Source organism: Larimichthys crocea, chromosome III (genome assembly GCF_000972845.2).
Source record: "Larimichthys crocea isolate SSNF chromosome III, L_crocea_2.0, whole genome shotgun sequence".
In the NCBI taxonomy this organism is placed as follows: domain Eukaryota; kingdom Metazoa; phylum Chordata; class Actinopteri; family Sciaenidae; genus Larimichthys; species Larimichthys crocea.
The window spans coordinates 24,717,960-24,735,130 of NC_040013.1; the positions used below are offsets into that span (position 1 = coordinate 24,717,960).

At 41.9% G+C, this 17,171-nt stretch overlaps 1 long non-coding RNA gene across 1 annotated transcript in view; it reads left to right on the forward strand.

Annotated features, from left to right (window-relative positions):
- Positions 1-16,183, forward strand: part of LOC113745603 (uncharacterized) — a 37,520-nt gene extending 21,337 nt beyond the window's left edge. The window contains exons 3-4 of the long non-coding RNA XR_003462240.1: positions 2,373-2,494; positions 15,982-16,183. This is a non-coding gene — a long non-coding RNA (uncharacterized LOC113745603). The remainder of the gene's footprint in view (positions 1-2,372; positions 2,495-15,981) is intronic.
- Positions 16,184-17,171: the final 988 nt, after the last annotated feature.

The window sequence follows — 17,171 nt, forward strand, 5'->3', positions numbered from 1 at the left end:
CTCCACATTCACTACAGTCAATACATCCATTTAAAGTAAAATATGTCAAACCAATATGAACCCTCGAGACCTCCTCGTTAAAAGCTCTGACCGCGACTGTTTAGTCACCACTGAGGTCATATGAACCCTTAACCCTGCATCTAAGCTCAGATTACACCACCATCACTGTTACAAGATCAAATAATATCTGAGGATCTGATCCAGAACCTGTAGCTAATAGCCACCTCAGCGCGCTCGGCTCTGGGACTCATAATGGAATGAACAGAGCTGTGGACTTTTTTTTTTTTTTTTTTTTACCCCGAGGCTGTAATCAATTTCCCCTTGTGAGGGGGCCGGGCCATGGAGTTCACTGTTTGCAGGGATTGATAAGAGGAAGCCGAGCAGGGACCTTTAGTTTGGCCTAATGTCAGGTTCACCATCAGATAAACAGACTGATTTGATCTCAGTGCTGCAGGGAGGAGATGACTGCTGCTGCTGCTGCTGCACTCAGTGGAATTCTTAGTATGTGAGAGAGAGTGTGTGTGTGTGTGTCACGAACTAACAGTTGGCTTCTGTCACAGTGCACAAATGTGTGTATAGATTGTGTTTATGTATGCAAACATGCAAGTTAACTGTTGTGTGTGTGGCATTTGTACACAAAGATCTGTCTGATCATATCTGCAGCGGTGAAAAATGACACCGTGATAGCGACGGTCGGTTGGCGTCAGTACTGTTTTCTCAACTAGTGCTGTAACGATTAGATGATTAATTGTTTAGTCCATCAACATAAGCATTAGGCCCCGTTTACACGTACACGGATATTTTTAAAAACTGAGTCATTTCCCTTCGTTTGTACCTGTCTTTTACACGCAAGTGGTTAATTCACCTCTGAAAACGAATCTTTCTAAAAACTCCGGCTGGGGTGGAGATTCTGGAAAACTACGGTTTTGCGTTTGCGTGTAAATTGAGATAAACAGAGTTTTACGCAGCTATCTGTCCAGACAAACAAACCTCGCTCCATATTTGTTGTCCAGAAAGAAATAGGAAGGGACTCTTTATTCGTTGTTGTCGAAATGAGAATTCCGATTGGTTTGCAGAGCGTTCTCCTTCTGCCTACACTGCCGCCCGTAGGCTTGGCGTAGTTATGATGGCGCTCGATGGCGTATTTATGCGGGTTGATGTAAACGAAAACTTTTTTGAAAACCATGCTATGTGCACGATGTTATTTTGAAAAACGGAGGAAGGGAAATATTCATTTCTCGAGGTGTAAACGTAGCCTTAAACGGCAAGTATTTTGCTAATTGAAAATTATGTCAATCAGGATTTTGGTGCTTTTCTGTTTTGACTTTTTGACTGTTGGTTGGCCAAACGGACAGTTTGATTACCATGACGAGCACTGCAACAAATGTTGCCAAAGAGTCGACCACTTGGCTTTGTTACATGAGTTTCAAAGCAACCAAAGGAGCTCTAAAGAAGTCGTTATCTGTGCTTAACACGCAGTTGTTTTGGTCAAAACAAGTGAAAAATGAGTTCATATGTCAAAGGTAGCAGTCTGGAAATGCATGTTGTCATTCCTTTGTTTCCATTGTCCAATGTTTCCCGTTTTTTTAGGGTTAGGGAACGTAAGACAAACAGAATCAACAGACATGCCAAAACTATCCAGCAGGGATATGAACAGCATACACACTCTTTCAGCAGTCGTTGTTGTGGCCGATTTTGTGACTTCAAAGCTAGTCATTTTTTTTTTATTATTTACATATTTTTCTTGGCCATTTCTTATATTTGAAGTAAGTTTTCCACCAGCTCTTGATTCTTTCCGCTGTTCGCTGTTGCCAGAAAAGCTCCAAAAGCTCTAAAATAACAACTCCCTTTTTGTTTTTTTGTGCCGTGCTGCAAAAAATCTACATCGACGGCACGCGATGTCCAATGCATCATAGAGGTTGTGGATCTTTTCTGAGATTTCCTGTATGTTTATGATAGTAATATGTCTGATTGGTGTATGATGTGATCATCATTAGTTACATTTTAATGCTATTTATAGTAACATTTTGCCACATGAATGTCTGTGTAAAGTACAGGTCATCCAAACTTTTAGTGTTTTCTTCTAACGCTCTCATCCATCTATCCCACCATTACTTTCCCCTTTTTTAATTGCCTTAAAACACTTCAACCAGTAAACCCTCAACCTGTTCACATTAGATGAGCTCTGTTTGTGCTCTGATAACTTCTCTCAGGCGGCTTCTCAACCAGGAAGGCTGATGAGAGGGTATATTAAGGCTGTTAAACAGTTAAGGAGGGCTGGGGGCTTCTGGGAGCCCAAAGAGACAAGAACCTTTATTGGAAATGTAATTTTTGTTTGTCTGCAATTACCTCCCCGCACATTTGTTTTACAGACGCTGTTGTTATAGTGAGGACTGAGTACGGTGGATCCTCCCTAGGATTGCTCTTCTGAGAGGCTGCAGTTTATTACAAATGGGAAAGCTTTCATTGCAGATTGCCCCAGCACTGCGTAGAGGTACGTGACCCATCTCGAGCGCACTTGGGTCGGCTCTACAGGGTTGAATTTACACAGAAAATGCACAGACAGGAGGTTGCTTTCTGTATATGTGTTTGTGGATATACACACATGAAATATACGTACGAGTAACTAAGAGCTAGAGCGCAAATTTGGATTCGACGGCATGAAATTATTGTAAGAAAAGTCTGTTTGTACGACACACCGTGGAATGTGTACATGGTTTGTGCATCCATATGGTTTAACTGTGGACTTTTGTGTACAATGGGCTGGTTTGCATTAAGCATGCTTGAATTTCCATCCGACGTAGACATCTGAAGGTATTTTAGAGAGCTAGATTTTGCACATAAATATCATGCATTGAGCATATTATAAAAGGTACACTGAATACAACCTGGAAATATGGTACCTGATGTTAAAAAAGGCTAACTTTGAGTGTGTTATTGAGTGGAAAATCAGTGAGTCATTCATTTATTCACCAATGTAAAGCAGAAAGAATATTTTATTTTAGTAAATGCATTTTTAAAACTGCTCTAAAATGCATTCATTGCTAGATTTCTATGTTAACAAAGGATTTGCTTTATATTTAAGAACCCAGAGAAAACGATCACCAAACTTTCCAGTTTCCCTCAGCCCCACTGAGATTTTTATTCTGATTCTACTGTCTTATCTGTATAGTTTCCAGCCGCATCTGTTTTCGGTGAAAAAGCTCCAAAAACCGAATGTTCGCTAAGTGCCGAGCACCAAACGCCAGACAAACAACTTTAACAGCTAGCTTGTGAATACAGTGGAACGTTCTGCATCTAAAAAATCAGGTATTTCCCTCTGGCGGACACCAAAACAGAGCTAGAAACCAGACAGAGTGAAAATTGGACTTAGATTCCCCATGTGGCTAAAAACATGACTGCAAATGAAAACTAATGTTGCTCCAACGTCTGCTGGATATGTATAAATAGGCGATAGTTTGCCAAAACGCTTAAGCAATATGACGTTTATGAGGTGATAATATGTCAGTGTTGTGTTTACAGAGTGTGGCAAGGATTCAGGTTAAAATGTGGATAAGAAATCACTTCATAAAATGTTTTTATATGAAAGAATTAATGATTAATTAATAAGTTAAATATCCTGTATTCATTTTGCCGCAGTTACTTGAGTATAATTGTGTCCAAATCCCATGTAGGACATTTTAAAAACGGATAAAGACACACAAAAAAAAGAAATAAAAAAGCTGTTTTCTCATTTTGTGCCACTACACACATGTTACATCCAGCTAATAACAGCTAATCGCTTTATCATCAGTGGAAATGTCTTTTAATAAGGTCACTGCCCCCTGACCTCTGCCCTTTATAAAAGAACAGTTGCAGTTATTAGCCCGCCCCACACCGGGAGGCACCATTATCGCTCCGAGAGGACGGCGATGGGTTGGGAGAGCTGGCGGGGGTTGGGGAGGGGTAATTTGATTGGTGCAGAAATTAGGGACTCCTCTGCTGAGGCATTATGGGAGAGTTCCTGGTGGGTCATTTTAGCTTCACTTCCTCCATATTTCTCAGCTTGATTAAAAATTGATCGGCAACGGCAATGTGAATATATTATTGGGGCCATTATTCACCCCTGACAGATAATTGGATGGTACACACAACTCTATTTTCTTTGGGGGCAATGCCATCAGTTGTGTGGCTCGAGTGTGTGTGTGTGTGTGTGTGTGTGTGTGTGTGTGTGTGTGCGTTCATCTGTATCAGTGTTTGTATGTGAGGGAGAGAAAAGAAGATGGAAGCAGAGTGAAGACGAGAGTAAGTACCGGGTGGATAGATGGTTTAGCTGAAGCTCTTTTTGAATTTTTTTTTTCTTTCTTCCCCATCATAAGCCAATAAATCACTCTCTCTCTCTCCTCTTCCTTCAAGTCATCCCTCCATCCCATCCCAGCCCTGCTGTCACTGTCTATGGCCACATATGATGGATATGTTATTGAAACATCATGCAAAGCATATAATCGTTTCTCTGGTAATCATTCATAACCTATTCTCGTGAGAATTTTGGAATGCGGCCATGAAATACATTGTTAGATAAAACCAACATGGATTTGGATTTGCCTTCTTTTTTTTTTTTTTTTAGTTTGTGCCTATGCGCCATCTCAAATTCACTTATTACCAAAGATTGAATTGTGCTCTGAAAAAGCAGCCGAGCTGTGGAAAATGTCTGTGAATAAGCCCGTCTGATAGCAGTTAGCTAGCATGGCTGCAGGCACAGATGGATATTGGAATGAGCAAAATGGGACGTGTGGCTCGGTGGCTAATGCTATTTGCCATTCGCCCAAGGCTTAGCTTGCTGCCGTTTTCACGCCTTCTTAATGTCTTTAAACTGCATGAAGAAAAGAGACGGCGCAAACATGGCATGAACCGACGCGCCGTCGTCTGTCGGGTCTACAAATAACGCACGGCTACTTTGACGTTTTGTTTTGTTGTCTTTGCAAACCAAGTGTGGTCGTGAGCTCGTGCGTTTTCACCCTCAGTTCGCTAAAATAGTGTTTTAGAATTGTTTTGTTGTATTGTATTTGTTAAATTGCCATCATCGGTTGCATGGTTTGTGTTAATTGTGCAGCTCTTCATAGTCAGTGATAGAAGAAGAAGATAGAAGATATACTTTATTAATCCCTCGATGGGGAAAATCTTTTCTTTCACTCTATTTTATTTTATTTTTTACATGCATTTTAACCCGGACACATACACACATGCAGTACAAGGGCTGATTCTTTCCCAAGGAATATATTCTGTGATGCTGGGAGCTTAGAGCTGCAGAAATAGTAAACTTAGGGAGGTATAAGCTCAAACATTTTACATTTTACATGCAATAGAAATGAGAAAAATCAAGATTTTTATGAGAAAGTTACAAAATATTTCTTGTGCTGAAAACTAAAGATGCTCTACCAGTTTGTGAGAAATGCTAAGAATGCTAAAAACATTATAAATAATAATAAATGTTAATTGGTTGACGGCAATCTCTACTAAATGTTAATTAGAGCAGATCTAGGTCAGGTATTTTAATTAGTAGTAGGCTATATGCACTTTGCACTGATGCCCAAATAAAAATAAATAATAATAGCAGACCAATTTAGGTACAAATAAATAGTCCTGTAGGTAAGTTGGTGGTGTTGATTGTTCCACATGTCTGACACCACATAAGTCACGAGCTCTGTCCATTTACTCTAAGTAAATCTTTTTCTACAGAGGCAGTTATACCAACCCCCTCCCCCATGTACAAATCAAATTAGTAGCTATGATCTCACTGATGGAAAGGCCTCTCAGGAAATGACATGTGTCTGTAACATTATTTGCAGCCATGCTAGCTCCCACATTATCCATCCAGCGTCGTACACTTCCCATTTCCTTTCTCATCCCTGACTTTCTTTTTCCTCTCTTTGTCCTTTATCGCTCTTTCTCTCTCTCTTCTACATGCTTCATTCATTCCCCGTCCTCTCTCTCTCTCTCTCTCTCTCCCATCATAACTTTAATGTAATGGCGCTCCCTAATCCTCGTCCTCTCTCCATCTTTTCCTCTCACTCTCTCTCTTTTTCTCCTTGTAGGGGGGGGGGAAACACTGCTTTCCCCCCCTCACAAAGACGCTTCTCCTGAGTGGAAATTACCGGCGGAGATTAATAACGACATTAGGCAGTAATGATGCTGCACCGAATGAAATATTTATTAAAGATCCCTCTGCTAGCAATTAGCGTGGCATGTAATCGTTCAGCACAAGAAATCAAGATGATTGTGCCGCAGTCCCCCATCCCCTCATCGCGCTCTTCTCAGACCGACCCCCCCCTCTTTTCACATAGTTGAAAACAACCCCCTGTACAGCCTCGACTCTTGCAACGCAACTCCCCCCGTCCCTTGCTACATCACTGCAAACATTTGCAGCCTCTTCCTCTGATGTCTTCTCTCCATGACAACAGTAGCTTTGGGAGGTTGTTGAGTCTGTACGTGTGTTTTGAAGGGTGGTGGTGGTGGTGGTGGTCCTGGACATCCAATCTTAATTACAGGCACTCTGCCTCGAGCTGGGGAGAAGACTCCACCAGGCAATTACATTGTCAGGGATGCAGGAATTGCTGTTGATCGGCTCAGGAGGACGTTGAAGTCAGACCGCAGGCACGTCAAAGAGTACCGGCGTTTAGTCTTCGTTCCAAATTTCTGCCAAGTTGTCCAGGGCGGGAGCGAAGTGAGAGAAAACCTTATTACTGGATGCCTGTCTTGCAAGTCCACTCACTTCCACTGCCTAAAGGGACAGGTTATCACAAGTTTACGTGGAAGTTTTCCATCCCAGAGCTTTCGCTCGCCAAGCTTCTTGAAAACTTTTTGAGTGCCCGCTATATATGCAGAAAGGATACACACTATTTACCGTCACCTCGCCTTACTAAATGCTCATCTTGATATTTGGAAGATGCGACATGAAAATAAAATCATTGCTTTCCTACATGTTCTGCTTCCCAGAGGCGGTAAAATCCACTGCATCGAATCATTTCAAGGATGCACTGCCCTTGAGGATGCGTGCCCTTGTTTGTGTTCACACAAGCATGACCTCATTTTCAAGTCGTCACCTGAGAAGGACAATGGAGAGAGGGAGGCGTGAAGGGGGGAGGAAGAGGAAAGGCGGGAGGGCGGCGGCGGGGGAGGCAGGTTTGTTTTTACAGAAAAGGTCAGAGGTCAGATAATCAAAAGTGTCCGTTTATTGGCTACATCATCAAACCTCAAGGAGCTCATCAATGTAGCCAGTCAGGCGTGTGGCTCCGCTAATCAGCTCTCAAACCGGTGTTTAGCCATGCCGATGCCATCCTCGGAACGACAAGAAAGAGACAGAACGAGCCAAAGAAAGACGCAGAGAGGAATCAGAGGAGCGGGCTAATGTAATGGTAGTTCACTTCACAAACCCTGACAAAGGGTGGCGGGGAGAGACGGATCAATTTGCAATATCGTGGGGCTGCGGCCCTGGCAACAAAGGCAGGACATGAAAGCAAGCACATTAAGTGATGCTCTCGTATGAACTCTGGCAATCAATAAACATCAGGGGCGGAGGGAGGGGAGGCAGAGTGCGAGTTAGGGAAAGAGAGGGAAGTGAAGGAAGGAAGGAAGGAGAGAGGGATGAGAGAACAATAGAGAGTGATGGGTGAAGATAACGCCGATATCTAACAGCAGACTTCTTTGTTTGACAAACTTTGTCGCCGCTCCTCACTCATATTGTTAATTAGATAGTTATCTTTAGCCCTTTGATAGATTAGATAAGCTGTTAATTAATCTTTGAATCTAATTAACTGTCTTGCTATTAATAGTTTTGGCCACATTATTGTACCTTTTGACTGTCAAAGCAATGAAATGAGGAATCACGGTTCAGGGCGTCAGGAGTGAAGCGCCTCGGTTTCTGTGGACGTTGACAGTTTAAAAAAAAAGTTTAGTATGAAACTATTTTCCTGTGAGTTGTTAATCAATATTATAAAAACATGCAACAACAAGAAATTCAATTAAAAAAGTAAATGGCAGATTAATAATCGGTTCATACTGAAATCATAATCTGTTATCGTGACTTCTTGAAGACGTTAAAGTGTTTTTTTTAACCGTCTTTGCTTGGTTTTAAGTAAATCAAAGAGTAAATCCACATGGATTGCACGACAGTGATGAATACAGTCCAGCATTTAACCCCAACAAAGTGTAAAGGGGAAGTCAGAGCGTCAGTCGTCCTCCCAGCATAATCTAATACAACGCTTCAACCAAATGTGCGTCTCTGTCTGGAACGATCCGGTGTCTATACTTCCTTCTTCCTTTGTTCGGTATTGACTTTAGCTTGTACCCTTAAGATATATTTCTAGTTGCCATGTGGAGACAGTATTTCCTATAACCTCTCCACAGAAGTAATTTCCCTTTGGGACAATAAAATCTACCTTGACCTTGATCTTAAGAATGTGGATGATAGGAAAAGAGGACAAGGTGGAAGAGAAAGAAAAGCAGAAAGCCTTTTTTTTTTTTTTTTTTTTTTACTGCTTTCAAAAGAACAAGGCGACGTCCTTGGCCTTTTATTCAGATGAATCCTGCTGAGATCAAGGGTCACTTTAACAAGGGAACACTGAAAGGTTTTATTTATAGAGAGGTCTCACTATCATATATATAATCTTACCTGCTGACATATTCAGAAAATTATGACAAGGTACCTCTATAAACCGTCTGTGTGCTGACATTCACAGTAAACACCCGACATGACCACTTATTTATGAAAATGTGCAGCGTCGGCTTTTGGGCTGTATAGAAATGTAACTAACACACAGTGGTGTTGTTGACGTTGGTTGTTTAGCTTTGGGTTTATAAGTGAATCTGGCTTCATTGCAATCTCCTCGCATCACTCCCGCCTTCCCAGTGCAAAAGAGAACCAACGCTTGAAAGGCAGGTAGAGTTAGTACTTAGTTTGTTTTGGGCTCCCACTGATGAGGCTCATTTTAAAGTAACAAAAACTGAAATATTCTTATTTTTAGGCGATTATGCATGCATGAAATCATAGTTATGAATATTATATCCCATGTCTGCCTTATTCTGATAACAGAGGACCCTGATCTTACACACTGGACCTTTTTAGGACAAGATCTTGCAGCTACTATAATCATTTGTAATGTATATTTGCATGATTATAAGATTTTTTCATATTCAAAAGACAGTGTAGTGACATTTGAAGTTACAGAACTACTGTGGAAGTGCACACCGCTTACCCTAACCCACTCTACACTCATCTACAAGATGACAGTTAACATGCAATGTCTGAATGATTTTAGACCTGTGGAAGAAGACGAAGTGAGACTTGGAGGGCAAAGTGAGATCAAAAAAGAGCAGTACGTTAACCTGTTACTGTCCTCAAGTGTTTTAAAATGACACTACTTTCACTTTAACTTCAGTGTTGACTCATTTATTTGGTTTTTGCTTTAAGCAGAAACGAGGTTTAAAATTCATTCAGTGTCTTTGCAGAGACATTCTGGGAAGGGTAGAGAAGTTCAGGGTCGCCGTCATTTCTCGCTTCACCTGCATGGTGTCATGTCTCAGTCTTCTCCAGTGGACCTCTGTGTGTGTGTGTGTGTTTGCATGTGTGTTTGCGCATGTGTGTGTGTTTGCGTGTGTGTGTGTAACTGGACCTGGTCCTCAGCCTTTGTGTTAGTGTGACAGAAGCCTTTGCCCATTCTTTGATGCCCCCCTCCAGAGCTTTCCAGCATTCACTGTCAAGGGCCTGGCTATTCCACAACACGCATGCATGCATGCATGCACACACACACACACACACACAGACACACACACACGAACACACAAACACACACACAGTATCTCCCCGCTGGGACCAGGGAGCTTCATTTGCATTATGATGGCAGGCAGATTAAGTACATTCCACTGCACACTAAAGGGACTCAGAAACACACACACACACACACACACTCTCTCACACACACACACACACACAAATGCACACACTTGTCTTTGGGCCAGTAAGGCAGGCTTCGAACAAAACTGGTGCCCAGTACAGGGTACCAATCCCATTACTTGCCCCGTCCTCTGTTGCCCCCTCCCTCTCAAGAGAACAAAGGACGGAGACATCGAAAGGAGCTAAACCTCGCCGAATCAGGGCGGGAGGAGGAAGAGGAGAGCTGAGAGATGGGAGGAGAGGAGGAAAAAGATGAGGAGAAGAAGGGAGGGCGTCAGGGTGGGGCTGGCGTTGGAGAAATAACTCTGACAGGCAGCTAGAAGGGACTAAGCTCATTTAGATAAATCGACATCCCCAGCTGAGATAAAACCAATGATGATTTGTACTGTATCTTCAGGGGATAAAAGCCATTCTATTGGATTTCATAGGGCCCCGGCGTCCTGGGATTTCACAGGCCCCGGCGCAGAGTGATTGTGTTGGGTCTCAGCATGGAGGGACAGGCCGCTGGAGAGGGGAGGAAGGGGTGACTCCTGCTAGGAGAGGGGAGAAAATTCCCATCATTACTGGGAAATGTCAAACACAGCACACGAGGAGGCGGGAGGAGAGACTGTGAGAGGTGATACCGGGGTCTCTCTGTCTCTCTTTAACTTTCTGCCTCGCACTCTTTCGAGGCAAAAAAAAAAAGACTATAGTAGTGAGTGAGTAATCTGCTGTACAAGTGGTGTCGGTGTCAGCAGCCATGTTTAGGTTTCAAGCAAGAAAGCATTGTAGTAAATGTAAACCCACGACAGTTAGGAAGTCGTACTTACCCGATCAGTGTCTCAGCTCTTTTGTTTTTTTTGCAACTTTAGCAATAGCAGAGTGGAAACTGCCCAAATATCTAATGTCTGCTGTTAAATAGAAAGTTGTTAAAGGGAAATTACAGCATTTCTCAACCTGTGTCCTACTCTTTTTCTAACTGTGGCCAGCTGTAAAGATCCAAGGAATGCGGTTCTGTTTTATATCTGGGCAAATGTTACAATCTTCCTAGAGCGTTCCAAATAAACATAACCACAAAAAGCAGGAATACAGGTTAGCTATTGTAGCTTGTACATGAACAACTCTTTAATAATAAGGGTAATAAGCCAACTGTATAGCAGCATGTACTGTGTTTTCCATCTCAGATTTCTTATTTATGAGATAATAAAATAGTGCTTGGCTATAGCTGAAAACAATTCTTTGTAGATTTGAGATTTTAGAAGATGGAAGTGTGTCCCTGTTGCTTCACCCTCTCTTTTCCAGTCTGAAGGAGAAACCTTAGACCCTGCAAGCCTAGAGCCAATGTCCAGTGTATCCGTTCTGGGTTCTGTAGAAACATGGTGGCCCAAGCTTTGCGGAGAACTAGTAGTAACTATTGTACTGAACCAGCTGACTAACGTTAACGAAACTACCCCTCAGTGGCGACCGGTGATAAGTACCAGATAACTCTTAATGTCGGTGTCTGTAGATATAAAAAGCTCATTCTAAGGTAACAAAAACAAAACTATTACGTATTGTTATTATTACTATTTTCAGGTGATTATACACTAATGAACAGAGTTATTATGCGTATTATATTCCATTTATAGAGCCCCATAAATCATACACACTGGACTTTTAAAGAAAAAGAAGATAAATGAAAACGGTAACGATCAGCTTCTTTTGCCTTCATTCAAACTCGTGACACACTCTTTACTCTGAAAGGTTCCTCTGGGTCTATTTGGTTTTGATGGCAGCAGTGCTTTACTCATTAATAATAAAGGCAGCGTGATCGTTCTCTACATTAAAAACTTCTACATTTAGATTTAGATCTTCCCCTGCCCGCCGTTCGTAGCCTCAGGTAAAGAGCCCTGGGTTTGAAAAATTAAAGAGTCTTTAAAACCCTCCTTACAAATTAAAAAGTAATTAATGGTCTCTACCTTGAATGTACAGTACCGACCTCTCTTCATACTCACAGAAAATATGGTTGTGCCGTAAAGTGGTCCCCTCACAAAGTAACAGACTCCACCTTGCTAGAAAAAAAACTCCATTGCATTAGAGCAATTAGACCATCTTGGCCTAAATAATAAACTTAAAAACCCACAGTCTATGTTCAATATTTCATCTTTTATTCAGGTACTGGGAGTGCTTCTATAGTGAATACACTTTCCCCACAGCATGGCTCTGTAATGCAGGTATTTTTCTTGGGAGGCTTTTAGGGGGGTAGTTAGGTAAAAGCCATTGGAGTGGCCCTCCTTCGCCCATTCCTGGGGCTGAATAATGAATCTTTTACCTGCGTCCTGTGCAAAAGTTCCTTAAGAATATCAGGTTGGCCAAATGGGTACTAGAGTTAATATTAAAGGTCAGTGAAAACTGCAGGAGTGCCTTGAATAAACTAGCACGTCATTGTCATTTATAGTGAAGGCAAATGAACCCAGAATTATTTAAATGTAAGTAGTTAGACGTGTGGTGATCAAGGAAACAGTGGCCCGATATGACATCAAATGTGTGTCTCTTCAGTTACATTGCAATCTCCTGAACCAGGAAACCACCCAGAGGTACGTACTTTAAGAAATGTCTTCATTAATGACCAAACTTAAAGATAAACAGTGTATGCATTTAGCAAGAAAACAACTTAAAGATATAGATGGAGTGTAGTTTTTGGCCCACAGGGGCTATTCGGTCAAGTGCTATACTGGAGTAAGCAGGGTAGACGTGCGGACAAAGGCAGTTAGAAGCTAGGCGAATCTCCTCACCACCATCTTAAGTGTTTCCCAAGGGGTACGCGGAGGTACTGCAGGGGGTACGCAGTGCATGGGGAGATTTTTTTTTTTTTTTTTTGAAGAAGGCGTTACAAAAACTGTAGTCCAAAAACTCGTAATAGAGAGAGAGAGAGAAATGTTACCTGCTGTATTTTGAAGGTTATTTTGATTTAGTATTCAGGCTATTTTGGCCAATTATTTTTATTCCAAGAAAACATATTCTTTATTCTTATGTTGCATTAAGTTGATGCTAAAAAAGAAGGAGAGAGAGCCTGACAAGTTTATGTTCAGTTTAAGAAGATTAAATAAAATGATTTTCATCTATAACCACTGTGTTATGCTCTATTTTTTTGAGAATTTTCAACGCATATATGTGTGAGGGGTACTCCTGAAGTGACAAGAAGGCTCAGGGGGTACTCAGGCCAAAAAAGGTTGGGAAACACTGCTCTATACGGTCCTGAAAGGGGCTTGAGGATCAGACCCGTGAGACGGAGAGCTGGACCAGTACCACCTGAACAGGGGTGACTCGGGATCTAACAGTGTCTTCAGTCTGCATCTCAGACTAAAACTGGAATGCGACCAAAGTAAGAAGCCACACCTGCACCTTGCACAACGGTGACTTTGTCATGCTCTGGGGTGGACAACATCCCCTTTACTTTAAAGTGCAGGAAGTACAGGGGAAAACGCATCGTGTAGACACAGCAAAACCATAATAAAAACCTAAAGAAAGTATGGGTGGAAAGAGTCCAGCATGCATTCTCCACAATGATATTGTACACATATACACACACGTGTTCCCTTTGCTCTCCGACACTGATATTGGGGCTATAGACAAATCCACAACAAGCCCACAGGACGGTAGAAAACAGGAGAATTAACAAGGCTGCAGACTGTGATGTTCTTTTTCCATGCCTCTTTCCACTGAGTCCGCATGCCGGCAACAAATACCTAATAGTGAAGGATTGCAGGTGCACATGACGGTTTTGTGCAGGGACTTGGTGCAGGGACCACACAGCGGGCTCCAGCACTCTTTAATAGCTACTCATGAAAAGGAATTTGTGCTCAGTATTTTTAAAATGCAAGAAGTTAACAGCAGAAAAACTGAGTAACTGAATAAACCTCAAACAAAAAAAATCAACCAGCAGGAGATGAGGTGATGGAAAAGCCACCCAACAGCAGAAATCCTTTTACAGGGACAGTGACCAAACTAACATGGAGCATTAAGCGGGGTTAGCAGTAATTAGCACTGGTGGGTGCCCCGTTAAATTGAATTTAACGACAACACAGCAGTCTTACTGAGTGAGAACTAATCCTGGACTCTGGAGCATTATGGTTAATGGGCCCGAAAGAAAATGATGGCCTTTCAAAAGCAAAACCAATTAACACAGAGTGGAGATGTCTAGTGCTGAGCTTTCCAAATCTCATAAGAACTTCTGCCCTCATATTATATAACTGGATTTCTCTTCATTTTGAATAATGAAGGAGGTAGGGAAGCATGACATAATATAGCTATCATAACTCTGAGTCCAATGAAAGAAAAGTGGAATATGTTTCACACAGCAGCAGTGGAAGCCAGGCAGTAATGTTTTACTCCTGCAGACGGGATGTTGCTTCATTTAAGATGAGTATTTCTCAAAAAAAACACCTGTAAATCCTTCTTATCGCTTGAAACGTTGATTCTCACACTTACATGTTCTAAAGCCAGAACTGTTACAAAGTATTTGAAGTTACTTTCCGAGAAACTTTGACACTGGGAAATTAAGAAATGAATTTCTTGTAAACACACAAATCTTTACATTTGTTGTTGTGTGTGTGACCTTGAGCGTTAGCAAATGTGTTTTCATATGAAACATTTAGATTTTAATTTCAGACTTCTTATCTTCTTCCCTCTTGTGTTTGTTGGTGCGTTGCCGCATAGCTTGGTGCATCACTGCTACATGTAGATCAGTGTAAAACCATTTTGGCCATGTGCATGAAACATGAACACATGATAGAAAACCAGCTCCACGGCACTGTTAGAGGTCAAAACTCCACAGAGATATAATTCAACAACTTTTTACCTACAAATGGTATTACTCCCTTTTACTATTTAACTCTAAACTCTGATGTTTTGCTCATTCTGACACCCTTCACAGGCTTTTTTGGAAGTCCTTCTCCTCTACTCAGTTGGAGAATAGATTCTGAAGTAAAGTCATGAATAGTAATGAAACACAACAGTACCTTTTTTCAAATTTGTTGTCACCCAGTCAAGTTGCTTTTCTGATCTCACTAAGACTTGGCCTCAATTCCTAAGATTCTCTCCCCCACCTGCTGTGCTGAGGAGCATTCTGGGATTGAAAACACCATCCTCACTTAAAGTGTTGTGGTTTAGTGTCTAATGGTGGTATAAATGTTGTTTCAGGGGTGTTTTGAACCCGGCAAGAAGGAAGTCTGGTAAAGATTGTAACAGTAACAGTCAAATGTGTGATGGAAAGTGTATAAATGTGACCAAAACTTGAATATCGGTACAACATATTGGCTATTAACAGTTTCATCTGCCTCGTGAAGATGTATCTGAGACTGGGAAATACTACATGCTGAAGTCTGGTAAGACTTTCTGTGGTATCTAGACCCATCCCAGCCATATATCAACGTAATTAAAGGCCGGTGTAATGACGCAGGGCCTCAGCAGCATGATTTCTGTCTGATCGCCACGCTGCTTCATTAAGACCACTCAAGCTAACGAGCTGTGGCTGTAATAAAGTCCTCCCCCCGGTCTGCCGCAGTGATGAAGGAGCTACCCAAAGCAAGCTGAGCCAAGGCCCTAGATAGAATTAGTACTAGAAAGGCTTCAGCTGAACTTACTTTCTGACTGCTGGTGGCCAGGTAATGGGGGATCAAGGAGCAAGGTTCCTTTTGTATGAGACTGAACCGAGCCACACCCAAACCACCATAAAAATGGAAGGTATTTGAACTATTTAGGATGATAAAAGTGCACTGGCATTATTTGGAGTCAGTCATTGATGTAAAAACGTTTTTCAAACCATGTATAAGCCTGATTAACGAGAATAATTGGCTTTGGATAAAGGTGTGTATCCTCATCTAACATAGTCTGTGTGTTGTGCACGTTATCTTGAATAAAAATTGCAATTAGTGTATCATAAATAAGGTCAGTCATCATCCTATAAAGCCAATTCAGCATTGGTCCATAGATAGTAGTTTGATTATTCAAATCATCTTGGGATTTATGATAAATCTGACAGTCCTTACTTCCCTTTAAAAGTTTAAAATCCAACCGTCCATCCATTTTAGATGCTCACCTGGTTCAGTTTCCGATGGCAGCACACAAAGCACCAGGCATCCTTTTTTTACCCTGCCACATCCAGCTGCTCCTGGGGGATCCCGAGGCGTTCCCACGCTGGCCGAAATATGTCAACCCCTTCAGCATGTTCTGGGTCTGCCCTGGGGTGTCTTTCCCCGTTGGACGTGCACGGACTACTTTGGCATTCTGGCAAACATCTACTGGCATCTAATGTAGTGTGATTTTTTTTTTATGTATGTTACTGGATAAGACCAAACACGAACAGGAAAATCCTCTCTATAAATAAGGCCTTACTTTGGTGTGCAGCTGTTGTTCGATGTAACAGGTACAGAATCGATGGAAACCTTGCAAGGGAAGCGCCTGTTTGGGAGAGAAATGTTGTGAAGGTGTCAGTCTGAACTGTTTGTTTCAGTAATTTTGATTGCAAAGAAGGCCAACTGTCACTTTGAAAATACAGCCGTCACATAACAGACACCTGAAAAAGTAGGTTAAAGCTGGTTTGATTACACTGGGACATTTTTAGGAGCATCGGAGAGTAAATACCGCTACAGTTTTACACTGTAGGGGAAGGGAAGTCTCTTACTGTGAATTAGGTAATCGGACTACTTTTGCTTAGCTTGTTCAGCTCTGAGATCAGCTTTTAAATGGATACCACAGTATGTAAGATCCCTGTGAACATCAGCACTCATTCTTTCTCAACACTAGTATTTTAACCAGGAACGACTGCACACTGCATTTCCAATTTGTTGCAGCAGCCTCTGATTCCCCCCGATTTTCCACTGGTTCATCGAAACGGTTTGGCTGTGATTAGTCACACAATACGACATTAACCTGTAAATTAAAATTCCTCCATGCAATTTGATGGGTGATTTAATTCCAGCGTTGTGGTGCCACCCCTCCCTCCCTCCCTCCCTACATCCATCCATCCACCCGCCCTGCCTCTGCCCATTTCTCCCTGTCCTCATCCTCCAGACATCTACCCACACACCCTCTTGTCTCTCTCTTTCTCCATTCGCCGTGGGCTAATCCCATTATGAATTCTTTATATAGCCTTTTCCCTTAATGATCAGTGGGGCCTACTCCAATCCTGATTACTATTGTACACTTAGCACTACATAAAGCAGGGGATTAATATGCCCCGCTAGGATCGTTGCTATGGATCCACTCGTTGCCTTCCGAG